Source organism: Ranitomeya imitator, chromosome 1 (genome assembly GCF_032444005.1).
Source record: "Ranitomeya imitator isolate aRanImi1 chromosome 1, aRanImi1.pri, whole genome shotgun sequence".
Classification (NCBI taxonomy): domain Eukaryota; kingdom Metazoa; phylum Chordata; class Amphibia; order Anura; family Dendrobatidae; genus Ranitomeya; species Ranitomeya imitator.
Window position 1 is genome coordinate 1,221,055,285 of NC_091282.1, and position 21,182 is coordinate 1,221,076,466.

Sequence of the window (21,182 nt, forward strand, 5' to 3'; positions counted from 1 at the left end):
GAGAGACAGGAAGATCAGAAATAAAATCCATGGAAATATGCGTCCAGGGCCTCTCAGGAATAGGCAAAGGCAAAAGCAACCCGCTGGCACGGGAACAGCAAGGCTTAGCCCGAGCACAGGTCCCACGGGACTGCCCAAACGAACGCACATCCCGCGACAAGGAAGGCCACCAAAAGGACCTAGCCACCAAATCTCTGGTACCGAAAATCCCAGGGTGACCAGCCAACACTGAACAATGAACCTCAGAAATTACCCTACTAGTCCATCTATCAGGAACAAACAATTTCTCCACAGGACAGCGGTCAGGTTTATCAGCCTGAAACTCCTGAAGTACCCGCCGCAAATCAGGGGAGATGGCAGAAAGAATCACCCCCTCCTTGAGGATCCCAGGCGGCTCAAGAACTCCCGGAGAATCAGGCAAAAAACTCCTAGAAAGGGCATCAGCCTTCACATTCTTAGAACCCGGAATATACGAGACCACAAAATCAAAACGTGAGAAAAACAGAGACCACCGAGCCTGTCTAGGATTAAACCGCTTAGCAGACTCGAGGTAAATCAGATTCTTGTGATCAGTCAAGACCACCACGCGATGCTTGGCTCCCTCAAGCCAATGTCGCCACTCCTCAAATGCCCACTTCATAGCCAACAAATCCCGATTGCCGACATCATAATTACGCTCAGCAGGCGAAAACTTTCTGGAGAAGAAAGCACACGGTTTCATCAAAGAGCCATCAGAATTTCTCTGAGACAAAACGGCCCCTGCCCCAATCTCAGAAGCGTCAACCTCAACCTGTAAAGGGAGAGAAACATCTGGCTGACGCAACAGAGGGGCAGAAGTAAAACGACGTTTAAGCTCCTGAAAGGCCTCAACAGCCGCAGAGGACCAATTCACCACATCAGCGCCCTTCCTCGTCAAATCGGTCAGAGGCTTCACCACACTAGAAAAATTAGCAATAAAGCGGCGATAAAAATTGGCGAAGCCCAAAAATTTCTGAAGGCTCTTTACAGATGTAGGTTGAGTCCAATCATGAATGGCCTGGACTTTAACAGGGTCCATTTCAATAGCCGAGGGGGAAAAAATGAAACCCAAAAAAGAAACCTTCTGAACTCCAAAGAGGCACTTAGACCCCTTCACAAACAACGCATTAGAACGAAGGACCTGAAACACCATCCTAACCTGCTTCACATGAGACTCCCAATCATCGGAGAAAACCAAAATATCATCCAAATATTCAACCATGAATTTATCAAGATAACTCCGGAAGATATCATGCATAAAGGACTGAAATACCGATGGAGCATTAGAGAGCCCGAATGGCATCACAAGATATTCAAAATGGCCTTCAGGCGTATTAAATGCTGTTTTCCATTCATCACCTTGTTTAATACGCACGAGATTATACGCCCCTCGAAGGTCGATTTTAGTAAACCAACTTGCACCCTTAATCCGAGCAAACAAATCAGAAAGTAAAGGTAAAGGGTACTGGAATTTGACAGTGATCTTATTGAGAAGGCGATAATCTATACAGGGTCTCAAGGAGCAATCCTTCTTGGCAACAAAAAAAAATCCTGCTCCCAACGGTGACGAAGACGGGCGAATATGCCCTTTCTCCAAGGACTCCTTTACATAACTCCGCATAGCAGCATGCTCTGGCACAGACAGATTGAAAAGTCGGCCCTTAGGGAACTTAGAGCCAGGAATCAAATTAATGGCACAATCGCAGTCCCTATGAGGAGGCAGGGAACTGGACTTGGGCTCATCAAATACATCCTGGAAATCCGACAAAAACTCAGGAACTTCAGAAGAAGGGGACGAGGAAATGGACATCAAAGGAATATCACTATGTATCCCCTGACAACCCCAACCAGTTACAGACATAGATCTCCAATCCAGCACTGGATTATGTTCCTGTAACCATGGAAAACCCAGCACAACAACATCATGCAAATTATGCAACACCAAAAAGCGAATATTCTCCTGATGTGCTGGAGCCATGTACATGGTTAACTGTGTCCAATACTGAGGTTTATCCTTGGCCAAGGGTGTAGCATCAATCCCCCTCAAGGGAATAGGACTCTGCAAAGGTTCCAAGGAAAAACCACAGCGCTTGGCAAATTCTAAGTCCATTAAGTTCAGGGCAGCGCCAGAATCCACAAATGCCATAACAGAGAAGGACGACAATGAGCAAATCAGGGTAACAGACAAGAGAAATTTAGGCTGCACAGTACTAATGGTAACAGACCCAGGAACCCTCCTAGTACACTTAGGGCAATCAGAAATAACATGAGCAGAATCACCACAGTAAAAACACAGGCCATTCTGACGTCTGAATTTCTTTCTTTCTGCTCTAGTCAAAATCCTATCACATTGCATAGGCTCAGGACTCTGCTCAGAGGACACTGCCATATGGTGCACCGCCTTGCGCTCACGCAAGCGCCGATCAATCTGAATGGCTAGAGACATAGATTCGCTCAAACCGGCAGGCGTAGGAAAGCCCACCATAACATCTTTAAGGGTTTCAGAAAGACCTTTTCTGAAAATAGCAGCCAGCGCCTCTTCATTCCACTTAGTGAGCACAGACCATTTTCTAAATTTCTGGCAGTATAACTCTGCCGCTTCTTGACCCTGACACAGGGCCAACAGTGTTTTCTCAGCATGCTCTACTGAGTTAGGTTCGTCATACAACAATCCGAGCGCTTGAAAAAATGCATCCACACTCAACAATGCCGGATCCCCTGTTTCAAGAGCAAAAGTCCAGTCTTGAGGATCACCACGCAGTAAGGATATGATGATTTTTACTTGCTGAATGGGATCACCAGAAGAACGGGGTTTCAAAGCAAAAAACAATTTGCAGCTATTTTTAAAGTTCAAAAACTTGGATCTGTCCCCAAAAAACAAATCAGGAGTAGGAATTCTAGGCTCTAAAGCCGGAGTCAGGACAACATAATCTTGCATACTCTGCACTCTTGCAGCAAGTTGATCCACACGAGAAAACAAACTCTGAACCTCCATACCAGAGCATATATACAGCACCACCCAGATATCAAGAGGAAAAAAAAGACAGAACAGAGCACAGAAAAAAAAAATGGTTCAGAACTTTCTTTTCCTTCTCTTGAGATGCATTTAATTCATTTCTGGCCACTTGTACTGTTATGACCTGGTGGTTAAGAGGCCACACTGAAATGACCTGGTGGCTAAAACGCAACATGGAGCGAGCTCTGAGAAGGTGGTATCTCTACTGACCGCAGTCCCTAATCCTAACAACAACACTAGAAATAGCCGTGGGATGTTCCTGACTCTCCCTAGACACCTCGTCACAGCCTAAGGAATAACTACCCCTAAAGAAGGAAATAGAAAGCTATCTTGCCTCAGAGAAAACCCCCAAAAGGAAAGATAGCCCCCCACAAATATTGACTGTGAATGGAGAGGGAAAAGACGTACATAGAAATGAAATCAGAATTCAGCAAAGGGAGGCCAAAACTAAACTAGATAGACAGAGAGAAAAGGATACTGTGCGGTCAGTATTAAAAACTACAAAATCCACGCAGAGTTTACAAAAATGAACTCCACACCGACTCACGGTGTGGAGGGGCAAATCTGCTTTCCCAGAGCTTCCAGCTAGCCTGAATAAGACATAGTGACAAGCTGGACAAAAAGAGACATATATGCAAAGCAATAGAGTCCAAACAAATGGACAAACAAAAACTAGCAAAAACTTATCTTTTGCAGACAAGGACTAGCCATATGAGAATTCCAAGGAGAGAACCAAATCCAACCAAGAACATTGACAGCAGGCATGGGCTAAAGCCCAGAGCAGGTTTAAATAACAAACCCAGGCAAGGCGATTAGTGAAGGCAGCTGCTACAGCTACTTACAGGAGCAGCAGTTCCACTTGAAACCACCAGAGGGAGCCCAAGGGCAGAACTCACAAAAATACCATTAGCAACCACAGGAGAGAGCTCCAGAACGGAATTCACAACACCTATGTACAAGAATATAACTACTATAATACTGCCCCTATGTACAAGAATATAACTACTATAATACTTCTCCTATGTACAAGAATATAACTACTATAATACTGCCCCTATGTACAAGAATATAACTACTATAATACTTCTCCTATGTACAAGAATATAACTACTATAATACTGCCCCTATGTACAAGAATATAACTACTATAATACTGCTCCTATGTACAAGAATATACCTACTATAATACTGCCCCTATGTACAAGAATATAACTACTATAATACTGCCCCTATGTACAAGAATATAACTACTATAATACTTCTCCTATGTACAAGAATATAACTACTATAATACTGCCCCTATGTACAAGAATATAACTACTATAATACTGCTCCTATGTACAAGAATATACCTACTATAATACTGCCCCTATGTACAAGAATATAACTACTATAATACTGCCCCTATGTACAAGAATATAACTACTATAATACTGCTCCTATGTACAAGAATATAACTACTATAATACTGCTCCTATGTACAAGAATATAACTACTATAATACTGCTCCTATGTACAAGAATATAACTACTATAATACTGCTCCTATGTACAAGAATATACCTACTATAATACTGCCCCTATGTACAAGAATATAACTACTATAATACTGCCCCCTATGTACAAGAATATACCTACTATAATACTGCCCCTATGTACAAGAATATAACTACTATAATACTGCCCCCTACGTACAAGAATATACCTACTATAATACTGCCCCTATGTACAAGAATATAACTACTATAATACTGCTCCTATGTACAAGAATATAACTACTATAATACTGCTCCTATGTGCAAGAATATAACTACTATAATACTGCTCCTATGTACAAGAATATATCTACTATAATACTGCTCCCTATGTACAAGAATATAACTACTATAATATTGCTCCTATGTACAGGAATATATATACTATAATACTGCTCCCTATGTACAAGAATATAACTACTATAATAATGCTCCTATGTGCAAGAATATAACTACTATAATACTGCTCCTATGTACAAGAATATACCTACTATAATACTGCTCCTATGTACAAGAATATAACTACTATAATACTGCTCCTATGTACAAGAATATAACTACTATAATACTGCTCCTATGTACAAGAATATAACTACTATAATACTGCTCCTATGTACAAGAATATAACTACTATAATACTGCCCCTATGTACAAGAATATATCTACTATAATACTGCTCCCTATGTACAAGAATATAACTACTATAATACTGCTCCTATGTACAAGAATATAACTACTATAATACTGCTCCTATGTACAAGAATATACCTACTATAATACTGCCCCTATGTACAAGAATATAACTACTATAATACTGCCCCTATGTACAAGAATATAACTACTATAATACTGCTCCTATGTACAAGAATATAACTACTATAATACTGCTCCTATGTACAAGAATATAACTACTATAATACTGCTCCTATGTACAAGAATATACCTACTATAATACTGCCCCTATGTACAAGAATATAACTACTATAATACTGCCCCCTATGTACAAGAATATAACTACTATAATACTGCTCCTATGTGCAAGAATATAACTACTATAATATTGCTCCTATGTACAAGAATATACCTACTATAATACTGCCTCTATGTACAAGAATATAACTACTATAATACTGCCCCCTATGTACAAGAATATACCTACTATAATACTGCCCCTATGTACAAGAATATAACTACTATAATACTGCTCCTATGTACAAGAATATAACTACTATAATACTGCTCCTATGTGCAAGAATATAACTACTATAATATTGCTCCTATGTACAAGAATATATCTACTATAATACTGCTCCCTATGTACAAGAATATAACTACTATAATAATGCTCCTATGTGCAAGAATATAACTACTATAATACTGCTCCTATGTACAAGAATATACCTACTATAATACTGCCCCTATGTACAAGAATATAACTACTATAATACTGCTCCTATGTACAAGAATATAACTACTATAATACTGCTCCTATGTGCAAGAATATAACTACTATAATACTGCTCCTATGTACAAGAATATAACTACTATAATACTGCTCCTATGTACAAGAATATATCTACTATAATACTGCTCCCTATGTACAAGAATATAACTACTATAATACTGCTCCTATGTACAAGAATATAACTACTATAATACTGCTCCTATGTGCAAGAATATAACTACTATAATACTGCTCCTATGTACAAGAATATATCTACTATAATACTGCTCCTATATACAAGAATATAACTACTATAATACTGCCCCCTATGTACAAGAATATACCTACTATAATACTGCCCCTATGTACAAGAATATAACTACTATAATACTGCTCCTATGTACAAGAATATAACTACTATAATACTGCTCCTATGTACAAGAATATAACTACTATAATACTGCTCCTATGTACAAGAATATATCTACTATAATACTGCTCCTATATACAAGAATATAACTACTATAATACTGCTCCTATGTAGAAGAATATAACTACTATAATATTGCTCCTATGTACAAGAATATAACTACTATAATACTGCTCCTATGTACAAGAATATAACTACTATAATACTGCCCCTATGTACAAGAATATAACTACTATAATACTGCTCCTATGTACAAGAATATAACTACTATAATACTGCTCCTATGTAGAAGAATATAACTACTATAATATTGCTCCTATGTACAAGACTATAACTACTATAATACTGCCTCCTATGTACAAGAATATAACTACTATAATACTGCTCCTATGTACAAGAATATAACTACTATAATCCCGCCCTATGTACAAGAATATAACTACTATAATACTGCTCCTATGTACAAGAATATAACTACTATAATACTGCTCCTATGTAGAAGAATATAACTACTATAATATTGCTCCTATGTACAAGAATATAACTACTATAATACTGCCTCCTATGTACAAGAATATAACTACTATAATACTGCTCCTATGTACAAGAATATAACTACTATAATACTGCCCCTATGTACAAGAATATAACTACTATAATACTGCTCCTATGTACAAGAATATAACTACTATAATCCCGCCCTATGTACAAGAATATAACTACTATAATACTGCTCCTATGTACAAGAATATAACTACTATAATACTGCTCCTATGTAGAAGAATATAACTACTATAATATTGCCCCTATGTACAAGAATATAACTACTATAATACTGCCCCCTATGTACAAGAATATAACTACTATAATACTGCTCCTATGTGCAAGAATATAACTACTATAATATTGCTCCTATGTACAAGAATATACCTACTATAATACTGCCTCTATGTACAAGAATATAACTACTATAATACTGCCCCCTATGTACAAGAATATACCTACTATAATACTGCCCCTATGTACAAGAATATAACTACTATAATACTGCTCCTATGTACAAGAATATAACTACTATAATACTGCTCCTATGTACAAGAATATATCTACTATAATACTGCTCCTATGTACAAGAATATATCTACTATAATACTGCTCCCTATGTACAAGAATATAACTACTATAATAATGCTCCTATGTGCAAGAATATAGCTACTATAATACTGCTCCTATGTACAAGAATATACCTACTATAATACTGCCCCTATGTACAAGAATATAACTACTATAATACTGCTCCTATGTACAAGAATATAACTACTATAATACTGCTCCTATGTACAAGAATATACCTACTATAATACTGCCCCTATGTACAAGAATATAACTACTATAATACTGCCCCCTATGTACAAGAATATAACTACTATAATACTGCTCCTATGTGCAAGAATATAACTACTATAATATTGCTCCTATGTACAAGAATATACCTACTATAATACTGCCTCTATGTACAAGAATATAACTACTATAATACTGCCCCCTATGTACAAGAATATACCTACTATAATACTGCCCCTATGTACAAGAATATAACTACTATAATACTGCTCCTATGTACAAGAATATAACTACTATAATACTGCTCCTATGTGCAAGAATATAACTACTATAATATTGCTCCTATGTACAAGAATATATCTACTATAATACTGCTCCCTATGTACAAGAATATAACTACTATAATAATGCTCCTATGTGCAAGAATATAACTACTATAATACTGCTCCTATGTACAAGAATATACCTACTATAATACTGCCCCTATGTACAAGAATATAACTACTATAATACTGCTCCTATGTACAAGAATATAACTACTATAATACTGCTCCTATGTGCAAGAATATAACTACTATAATACTGCTCCTATGTACAAGAATATAACTACTATAATACTGCTCCTATGTACAAGAATATATCTACTATAATACTGCTCCCTATGTACAAGAATATAACTACTATAATACTGCTCCTATGTACAAGAATATAACTACTATAATACTGCTCCTATGTGCAAGAATATAACTACTATAATACTGCTCCTATGTACAAGAATATATCTACTATAATACTGCTCCTATATACAAGAATATAACTACTATAATACTGCCCCCTATGTACAAGAATATACCTACTATAATACTGCCCCTATGTACAAGAATATAACTACTATAATACTGCTCCTATGTACAAGAATATAACTACTATAATACTGCTCCTATGTACAAGAATATAACTACTATAATACTGCTCCTATGTACAAGAATATATCTACTATAATACTGCTCCTATATACAAGAATATAACTACTATAATACTGCTCCTATGTAGAAGAATATAACTACTATAATATTGCTCCTATGTACAAGAATATAACTACTATAATACTGCTCCTATGTACAAGAATATAACTACTATAATACTGCCCCTATGTACAAGAATATAACTACTATAATACTGCTCCTATGTACAAGAATATAACTACTATAATACTGCTCCTATGTAGAAGAATATAACTACTATAATATTGCTCCTATGTACAAGACTATAACTACTATAATACTGCCTCCTATGTACAAGAATATAACTACTATAATACTGCTCCTATGTACAAGAATATAACTACTATAATACTGCTCCTATGTACAAGAATATAACTACTATAATACTGCTCCTATGTACAAGAATATACCTACTATAATACTGCCCCTATGTACAAGAATATAACTACTATAATACTGCCCCCTATGTACAAGAATATACCTACTATAATACTGCCCCTATGTACAAGAATATAACTACTATAATACTGCCCCCTACGTACAAGAATATACCTACTATAATACTGCCCCTATGTACAAGAATATAACTACTATAATACTGCTCCTATGTACAAGAATATAACTACTATAATACTGCTCCTATGTGCAAGAATATAACTACTATAATACTGCTCCTATGTACAAGAATATATCTACTACAATACTGCTCCCTATGTACAAGAATATAACTACTATAATATTGCTCCTATGTACAAGACTATATATACTATAATACTGCTCCCTATGTACAAGAATATAACTACTATAATAATGCTCCTATGTGCAAGAATATAACTACTATAATACTGCTCCTATGTACAAGAATATACCTACTATAATACTGCTCCTATGTACAAGAATATAACTACTATAATACTGCTCCTATGTACAAGAATATAACTACTATAATACTGCTCCTATGTGCAAGAATATAACTACTATAATACTGCTCCTATGTACAAGAATATAACTACTATAATACTGCCCCTATGTACAAGAATATATCTACTATAATACTGCTCCCTATGTACAAGAATATAACTACTATAATACTGCTCCTATGTACAAGAATATAACTACTATAATACTGCTCCTATGTACAAGAATATACCTACTATAATACTGCCCCTATGTACAAGAATATAACTACTATAATACTGCCCCTATGTACAAGAATATAACTACTATAATACTGCTCCTATGTACAAGAATATAACTACTATAATACTGCTCCTATGTACAAGAATATAACTACTATAATACTGCTCCTATGTACAAGAATATACCTACTATAATACTGCCCCTATGTACAAGAATATAACTACTATAATACTGCCCCCTATGTACAAGAATATAACTACTATAATACTGCTCCTATGTGCAAGAATATAACTACTATAATATTGCTCCTATGTACAAGAATATACCTACTATAATACTGCCTCTATGTACAAGAATATAACTACTATAATACTGCCCCCTATGTACAAGAATATACCTACTATAATACTGCCCCTATGTACAAGAATATAACTACTATAATACTGCTCCTATGTACAAGAATATAACTACTATAATACTGCTCCTATGTGCAAGAATATAACTATTATAATATTGCTCCTATGTACAAGAATATATCTACTATAATACTGCTCCCTATGTACAAGAATATAACTACTATAATAATGCTCCTATGTGCAAGAATATAACTACTATAATACTGCTCCTATGTACAAGAATATACCTACTATAATACTGCCCCTATGTACAAGAATATAACTACTATAATACTGCTCCTATGTACAAGAATATAACTACTATAATACTGCTCCTATGTGCAAGAATATAACTACTATAATACTGCTCCTATGTACAAGAATATAACTACTATAATACTGCTCCTATGTACAAGAATATATCTACTATAATACTGCTCCCTATGTACAAGAATATAACTACTATAATACTGCTCCTATGTACAAGAATATAACTACTATAATACTGCTCCTATGTGCAAGAATATAACTACTATAATACTGCTCCTATGTACAAGAATATATCTACTATAATACTGCTCCTATATACAAGAATATAACTACTATAATACTGCCCCCTATGTACAAGAATATACCTACTATAATACTGCCCCTATGTACAAGAATATAACTACTATAATACTGCTCCTATGTACAAGAATATAACTACTATAATACTGCTCCTATGTACAAGAATATAACTACTATAATACTGCTCCTATGTACAAGAATATATCTATTATAATACTGCTCCTATATACAAGAATATAACTACTATAATACTGCTCCTATGTAGAAGAATATAACTACTATAATATTGCTCCTATGTACAAGAATATAACTACTATAATACTGCTCCTATGTACAAGAATATAACTACTATAATACTGCCCCTATGTACAAGAATATAACTACTATAATACTGCTCCTATGTACAAGAATATAACTACTATAATACTGCTCCTATGTAGAAGAATATAACTACTATAATATTGCTCCTATGTACAAGACTATAACTACTATAATACTGCCTCCTATGTACAAGAATATAACTACTATAATACTGCTCCTATGTACAAGAATATAACTACTATAATCCCGCCCTATGTACAAGAATATAACTACTATAATACTGCTCCTATGTACAAGAATATAACTACTATAATACTGCTCCTATGTAGAAGAATATAACTACTATAATATTGCTCCTATGTACAAGAATATAACTACTATAATACTGCCTCCTATGTACAAGAATATAACTACTATAATACTGCTCCTATGTACAAGAATATAACTACTATAATACTGCCCCTATGTACAAGAATATAACTACTATAATACTGCTCCTATGTACAAGAATATAACTACTATAATCCCGCCCTATGTACAAGAATATAACTACTATAATACTGCTCCTATGTACAAGAATATAACTACTATAATACTGCTCCTATGTAGAAGAATATAACTACTATAATATTGCCCCTATGTACAAGAATATAACTACTATAATACTGCCCCCTATGTACAAGAATATAACTACTATAATACTGCTCCTATGTGCAAGAATATAACTACTATAATATTGCTCCTATGTACAAGAATATACCTACTATAATACTGCCTCTATGTACAAGAATATAACTACTATAATACTGCCCCCTATGTACAAGAATATACCTACTATAATACTGCCCCTATGTACAAGAATATAACTACTATAATACTGCTCCTATGTACAAGAATATAACTACTATAATACTGCTCCTATGTGCAAGAATATAACTACTATAATATTGCTCCTATGTACAAGAATATATCTACTATAATACTGCTCCCTATGTACAAGAATATAACTACTATAATAATGCTCCTATGTGCAAGAATATAGCTACTATAATACTGCTCCTATGTACAAGAATATACCTACTATAATACTGCCCCTATGTACAAGAATATAACTACTATAATACTGCTCCTATGTACAAGAATATAACTACTATAATACTGCTCCTATGTACAAGAATATACCTACTATAATACTGCCCCTATGTACAAGAATATAACTACTATAATACTGTCCCCTATGTACAAGAATATAACTACTATAATACTGCTCCTATGTGCAAGAATATAACTACTATAATATTGCTCCTATGTACAAGAATATACCTACTATAATACTGCCTCTATGTACAAGAATATAACTACTATAATACTGCCCCCTATGTACAAGAATATACCTACTATAATACTGCCCCTATGTACAAGAATATAACTACTATAATACTGCTCCTATGTACAAGAATATAACTACTATAATACTGCTCCTATGTGCAAGAATATAACTACTATAATATTGCTCCTATGTACAAGAATATATCTACTATAATACTGCTCCCTATGTACAAGAATATAACTACTATAATAATGCTCCTATGTGCAAGAATATAACTACTATAATACTGCTCCTATGTACAAGAATATACCTACTATAATACTGCCCCTATGTACAAGAATATAACTACTATAATACTGCTCCTATGTACAAGAATATAACTACTATAATACTGCTCCTATGTGCAAGAATATAACTACTATAATACTGCTCCTATGTACAAGAATATAACTACTATAATACTGCTCCTATGTACAAGAATATATCTACTATAATACTGCTCCCTATGTACAAGAATATAACTACTATAATACTGCTCCTATGTACAAGAATATAACTACTATAATACTGCTCCTATGTGCAAGAATATAACTACTATAATACTGCTCCTATGTACAAGAATATATCTACTATAATACTGCTCCTATATACAAGAATATAACTACTATAATACTGCCCCCTATGTACAAGAATATACCTACTATAATACTGCCCCTATGTACAAGAATATAACTACTATAATACTGCTCCTATGTACAAGAATATAACTACTATAATACTGCTCCTATGTACAAGAATATAACTACTATAATACTGCTCCTATGTACAAGAATATATCTACTATAATACTGCTCCTATATACAAGAATATAACTACTATAATACTGCTCCTATGTAGAAGAATATAACTACTATAATATTGCTCCTATGTACAAGAATATAACTACTATAATACTGCTCCTATGTACAAGAATATAACTACTATAATACTGCCCCTATGTACAAGAATATAACTACTATAATACTGCTCCTATGTACAAGAATATAACTACTATAATACTGCTCCTATGTAGAAGAATATAACTACTATAATATTGCTCCTATGTACAAGACTATAACTACTATAATACTGCCTCCTATGTACAAGAATATAACTACTATAATACTGCTCCTATGTACAAGAATATAACTACTATAATCCCGCCCTATGTACAAGAATATAACTACTATAATACTGCTCCTATGTACAAGAATATAACTACTATAATACTGCTCCTATGTAGAAGAATATAACTACTATAATATTGCTCCTATGTACAAGAATATAACTACTATAATACTGCCTCCTATGTACAAGAATATAACTACTATAATACTGCTCCTATGTACAAGAATATAACTACTATAATACTGCCCCTATGTACAAGAATATAACTACTATAATACTGCTCCTATGTACAAGAATATAACTACTATAATCCCGCCCTATGTACAAGAATATAACTACTATAATACTGCTCCTATGTACAAGAATATAACTACTATAATACTGCTCCTATGTAGAAGAATATAACTACTATAATATTGCCCCTATGTACAAGAATATAACTACTATAATACTGCCCCCTATGTACAAGAATATAACTACTATAATACTGCTCCTATGTGCAAGAATATAACTACTATAATATTGCTCCTATGTACAAGAATATACCTACTATAATACTGCCTCTATGTACAAGAATATAACTACTATAATACTGCCCCCTATGTACAAGAATATAACTACTATAATACTGCTCCTATGTACAAGAATATAACTACTATAATACTGCTCCTATGTGCAAGAATATAACTACTATAATATTGCTCCTATGTACAAGAATATATCTACTATAATACTGCTCCCTATGTACAAGAATATAACTACTATAATAATGCTCCTATGTGCAAGAATATAGCTACTATAATACTGCTCCTATGTACAATAATATACCTACTATAATACTGCCCCTATGTACAAGAATATAACTACTATAATACTGCTCCTATGTACAAGAATATAACTACTATAATACTGCTCCTATGTACAAGAATATAACTACTATAATACTGCTCCTATGTACAAGAATATAACTACTATAATACTGCTCCTATGTAGAAGAATATAACTACTATAATATTGCTCCTATGTACAAGAATATAACTACTATAATACTGCCTCCTATGTACAAGAATATAACTACTATAATACTGCTCCTATGTACAAGAATATAACTACTATAATCCCGCCCTATGTACAAGAATATAACTACTATAATACTGCTCCTATGTACAAGAATATAACTACTATAATACTGCTCCTATGTACAAGAATATAACTACTATAATATTGCTCCTATGTACAAGACTATAACTACTATAATACTGCCTCCTATGTACAAGAATATAACTACTATAATACTGCTCCTATGTACAAGAATATAACTACTATAATCCCGCCCTATGTACAAGAATATAACTACTATAATACTGCTCCTATGTACAAGAATATAACTACTATAATACTGCTCCTATGTAGAAGAATATAACTACTATAATATTGCTCCTATGTACAAGAATATAACTACTATAATACTGCCTCCTATGTACAAGAATATAACTACTATAATACTGCTCCTATGTACAAGAATATAACTACTATAATACTGCCCCTATGTACAAGAATATAACTACTATAATACTGCTCCTATGTACAAGAATATAACTACTATAATCCCGCCCTATGTACAAGAATATAACTACTATAATACTGCTCCTATGTACAAGAATATAACTACTATAATACTGCTCCTATGTAGAAGAATATAACTACTATAATATTGCCCCTATGTACAAGAATATAACTACTATAATACTGCCCCCTATGTACAAGAATATAACTACTATAATACTGCTCCTATGTGCAAGAATATAACTACTATAATATTGCTCCTATGTACAAGAATATACCTACTATAATACTGCCTCTATGTACAAGAATATAACTACTATAATACTGCCCCCTATGTACAAGAATATAACTACTATAATACTGCTCCTATGTACAAGAATATAACTACTATAATACTGCTCCTATGTGCAAGAATATAACTACTATAATATTGCTCCTATGTACAAGAATATATCTACTATAATACTGCTCCCTATGTACAAGAATATAACTACTATAATAATGCTCCTATGTGCAAGAATATAGCTACTATAATACTGCTCCTATGTACAATAATATACCTACTATAATACTGCCCCTATGTACAAGAATATAACTACTATAATACTGCTCCTATGTACAAGAATATAACTACTATAATACTGCTCCTATGTACAAGAATATAACTACTATAATACTGCTCCTATGTACAAGAATATAACTACTATAATACTGCTCCTATGTAGAAGAATATAACTACTATAATATTGCTCCTATGTACAAGAATATAACTACTATAATACTGCCTCCTATGTACAAGAATATAACTACTATAATACTGCTCCTATGTACAAGAATATAACTACTATAATCCCGCCCTATGTACAAGAATATAACTACTATAATACTGCTCCTATGTACAAGAATATAACTACTATAATACTGCTCCTATGTACAAGAATATAACTACTATAATACTGCTCCTATGTAGAAGAATATAACTACTATAATATTGCTCCTATGTACAAGACTATAACTACTATAATACTGCCTCCTATGTACAAGAATATAACTACTATAATACTGCTCCTATGTACAAGAATATAACTACTATAATCCCGCCCTATGTACAAGAATATAACTACTATAATACTGCTCCTATGTACAAGAATATAACTACTATAATACTGCTCCTATGTAGAAGAATATAACTACTATAATATTGCTCCTATGTACAAGAATATAACTACTATAATACTGCCTCCTATGTACAAGAATATAACTACTATAATACTGCTCCTATGTACAAGAATATAACTACTATAATACTGCCCCTATGTACAAGAATATAACTACTATAATACTGCTCCTATGTACAAGAATATAACTACTATAATCCCGCCCTATGTACAAGAATATAACTACTATAATACTGCTCCTATGTACAAGAATATAACTACTATAATACTGCTCCTATGTAGAAGAATATAACTACTATAATATTGCCCCTATGTACAAGAATATAACTACTATAATACTGCCCCCTATGTACAAGAATATAACTACTATAATACTGCTCCTATGTGCAAGAATATAACTACTATAATATTGCTCCTATGTACAAGAATATACCTACTATAATACTGCCTCTATGTACAAGAATATAACTACTATAATACTGCCCCCTATGTACAAGAATATACCTACTATAATACTGCCCCTATGTACAAGAATATAACTACTATAATACTGCTCCTATGTACAAGAATATAACTACTATAATACTGCTCCTATGTGCAAGAATATAACTACTATAATATTGCTCCTATGTACAAGAATATATCTACTATAATACTGCTCCCTATGTACAAGAATATAACTACTATAATAATGCTCCTATGTGCAAGAATATAGCTACTATAATACTGCTCCTATGTACAAGAATATACCTACTATAATACTGCCCCTATGTACAAGAATATAACTACTATAATACTGCTCCTATGTACAAGAATATAACTACTATAATACTGCTCCTATGTACAAGAATATACCTACTATAATACTGCCCCTATGTACAAGAATATAACTACTATAATACTGTCCCCTATGTACAAGAATATAACTACTATAATACTGCTCCTATGTGCAAGAATATAACTACTATAATATTGCTCCTATGTACAAGAATATACCTACTATAATACTGCCTCTATGTACAAGAATATAACTACTATAATACTGCCCCCTATGTACAAGAATATACCTACTATAATACTGCCCCTATGTACAAGAATATAACTACTATAATACTGCTCCTATGTACAAGAATATAACTACTATAATACTGCTCCTATGTGCAAGAATATAACTACTATAATATTGCTCCTATGTACAAGAATATATCTACTATAATACTGCTCCCTATGTACAAGAATATAACTACTATAATAATGCTCCTATGTGCAAGAATATAACTACTATAATACTGCTCCTATGTACAAGAATATACCTACTATAATACTGCCCCTATGTACAAGAATATAACTACTATAATACTGCTCCTATGTACAAGAATATAACTACTATAATACTGCTCCTATGTGCAAGAATATAACTACTATAATACTGCTCCTATGTACAAGAATATAACTACTATAATACTGCTCCTATGTACAAGAATATATCTACTATAATACTGCTCCCTATGTACAAGAATATAACTACTATAATACTGCTCCTATGTACAAGAATATAACTACTATAATACTGCTCCTATGTGCAAGAATATAACTACTATAATACTGCTCCTATGTACAAGAATATATCTACTATAATACTGCTCCTATATACAAGAATATAACTACTATAATACTGCCCCCTATGTACAAGAATATACCTACTATAATACTGCCCCTATGTACAAGAATATAACTACTATAATACTGCTCCTATGTACAAGAATATAACTACTATAATACTGCTCCTATGTACAAGAATATAACTACTATAATACTGCTCCTATGTACAAGAATATATCTACTATAATACTGCTCCTATATACAAGAATATAACTACTATAATACTGCTCCTATGTAGAAGAATATAACTACTATAATATTGCTCCTATGTACAAGAATATAACTACTATAATACTGCTCCTATGTACAAGAATATAACTACTATAATACTGCCCCTATGTACAAGAATATAACTACTATAATACTGCTCCTATGTACAAGAATATAACTACTATAATACTGCTCCTATGTAGAAGAATATAACTACTATAATATTGCTCCTATGTACAAGACTATAACTACTATAATACTGCCTCCTATGTACAAGAATATAACTACTATAATACTGCTCCTATGTACAAGAATATAACTACTATAATCCCGCCCTATGTACAAGAATATAACTACTATAATACTGCTCCTATGTACAAGAATATAACTACTATAATACTGCTCCTATGTAGAAGAATATAACTACTATAATATTGCTCCTATGTACAAGAATATAACTACTATAATACTGCCTCCTATGTACAAGAATATAACTACTATAATACTGCTCCTATGTACAAGAATATAACTACTATAATACTGCCCCTATGTACAAGAATATAACTACTATAATACTGCTCCTATGTACAAGAATATAACTACTATAATCCCGCCCTATGTACAAGAATATAACTACTATAATACTGCTCCTATGTACAAGAATATAACTACTATAATACTGCTCCTATGTAGAAGAATATAACTACTATAATATTGCCCCTATGTACAAGAATATAACTACTATAATACTGCCCCCTATGTACAAGAATATAACTACTATAATACTGCTCCTATGTGCAAGAATATAACTACTATAATATTGCTCCTATGTACAAGAATATACCTACTATAATACTGCCTCTATGTACAAGAATATAACTACTATAATACTGCCCCCTATGTACAAGAATATAACTACTATAATACTGCTCCTATGTACAAGAATATAACTACTATAATACTGCTCCTATGTGCAAGAATATAACTACTATAATATTGCTCCTATGTACAAGAATATATCTACTATAATACTGCTCCCTATGTACAAGAATATAACTACTATAATAATGCTCCTATGTGCAAGAATATAGCTACTATAATACTGCTCCTATGTACAATAATATACCTACTATAATACTGCCCCTATGTACAAGAATATAACTACTATAATACTGCTCCTATGTACAAGAATATAACTACTATAATACTGCTCCTATGTACAAGAATATAACTACTATAATACTGCTCCTATGTACAAGAATATAACTACTATAATACTGCTCCTATGTAGAAGAATATAACTACTATAATATTGCTCCTATGTACAAGAATATAACTACTATAATACTGCCTCCTATGTACAAGAATATAACTACTATAATACTGCTCCTATGTACAAGAATATAACTACTATAATCCCGCCCTATGTACAAGAATATAACTACTATAATACTGCTCCTATGTACAAGAATATAACTACTATAATACTGCTCCTATGTACAAGAATATAACTACTATAATATTGCTCCTATGTACAAGACTATAACTACTATAATACTGCCTCCTATGTACAAGAATATAACTACTATAATACTGCTCCTATGTACAAGAATATAACTACTATAATCCCGCCCTATGTACAAGAATATAACTACTATAATACTGCTCCTATGTACAAGAATATAACTACTATAATACTGCTCCTATGTAGAAGAATATAACTACTATAATATTGCTCCTATGTACAAGAATATAACTACTATAATACTGCCTCCTATGTACAAGAATATAACTACTATAATACTGCTCCTATGTACAAGAATATAACTACTATAATACTGCCCCTATGTACAAGAATATAACTACTATAATACTGCTCCTATGTACAAGAATATAACTACTATAATCCCGCCCTATGTACAAGAATATAACTACTATAATACTGCTCCTATGTACAAGAATATAACTACTATAATACTGCTCCTATGTAGAAGAATATAACTACTATAATATTGCCCCTATGTACAAGAATATAACTACTATAATACTGCCCCCTATGTACAAGAATATAACTACTATAATACTGCTCCTATGTGCAAGAATATAACTACTATAATATTGCTCCTATGTACAAGAATATACCTACTATAATACTGCCTCTATGTACAAGAATATAACTACTATAATACTGCCCCCTATGTACAAGAATATAACTACTATAATACTGCTCCTATGTACAAGAATATAACTACTATAATACTGCTCCTATGTGCAAGAATATAACTACTATAATATTGCTCCTATGTACAAGAATATATCTACTATAATACTGCTCCCTATGTACAAGAATATAACTACTATAATAATGCTCCTATGTGCAAGAATATAGCTACTATAATACTGCTCCTATGTACAATAATATACCTACTATAATACTGCCCCTATGTACAAGAATATAACTACTATAATACTGCTCCTATGTACAAGAATATAACTACTATAATACTGCTCCTATGTACAAGAATATAACTACTATAATACTGCTCCTATGTACAAGAATATAACTACTATAATACTGCTCCTATGTAGAAGAATATAACTACTATAATATTGCTCCTATGTACAAGAATATAACTACTATAATACTGCCTCCTATGTACAAGAATATAACTACTATAATACTGCTCCTATGTACAAGAATATAACTACTATAATCCCGCCCTATGTACAAGAATATAACTACTATAATACTGCTCCTATGTACAAGAATATAACTACTATAATACTGCTCCTATGTACAAGAATATAACTACTATAATATTGCTCCTATGTACAAGAATATAACTACTATAA

General features: G+C 32.8%; 1 protein-coding gene across 1 annotated transcript in view; it reads right to left on the reverse strand.

Annotated features, from left to right (window-relative positions):
- ADAM33 (ADAM metallopeptidase domain 33) overlaps positions 1 to 21,182 on the reverse strand; it is a 75,270-nt gene that overhangs the window by 53,802 nt on the left and 286 nt on the right. The window lies entirely within an intron of this gene.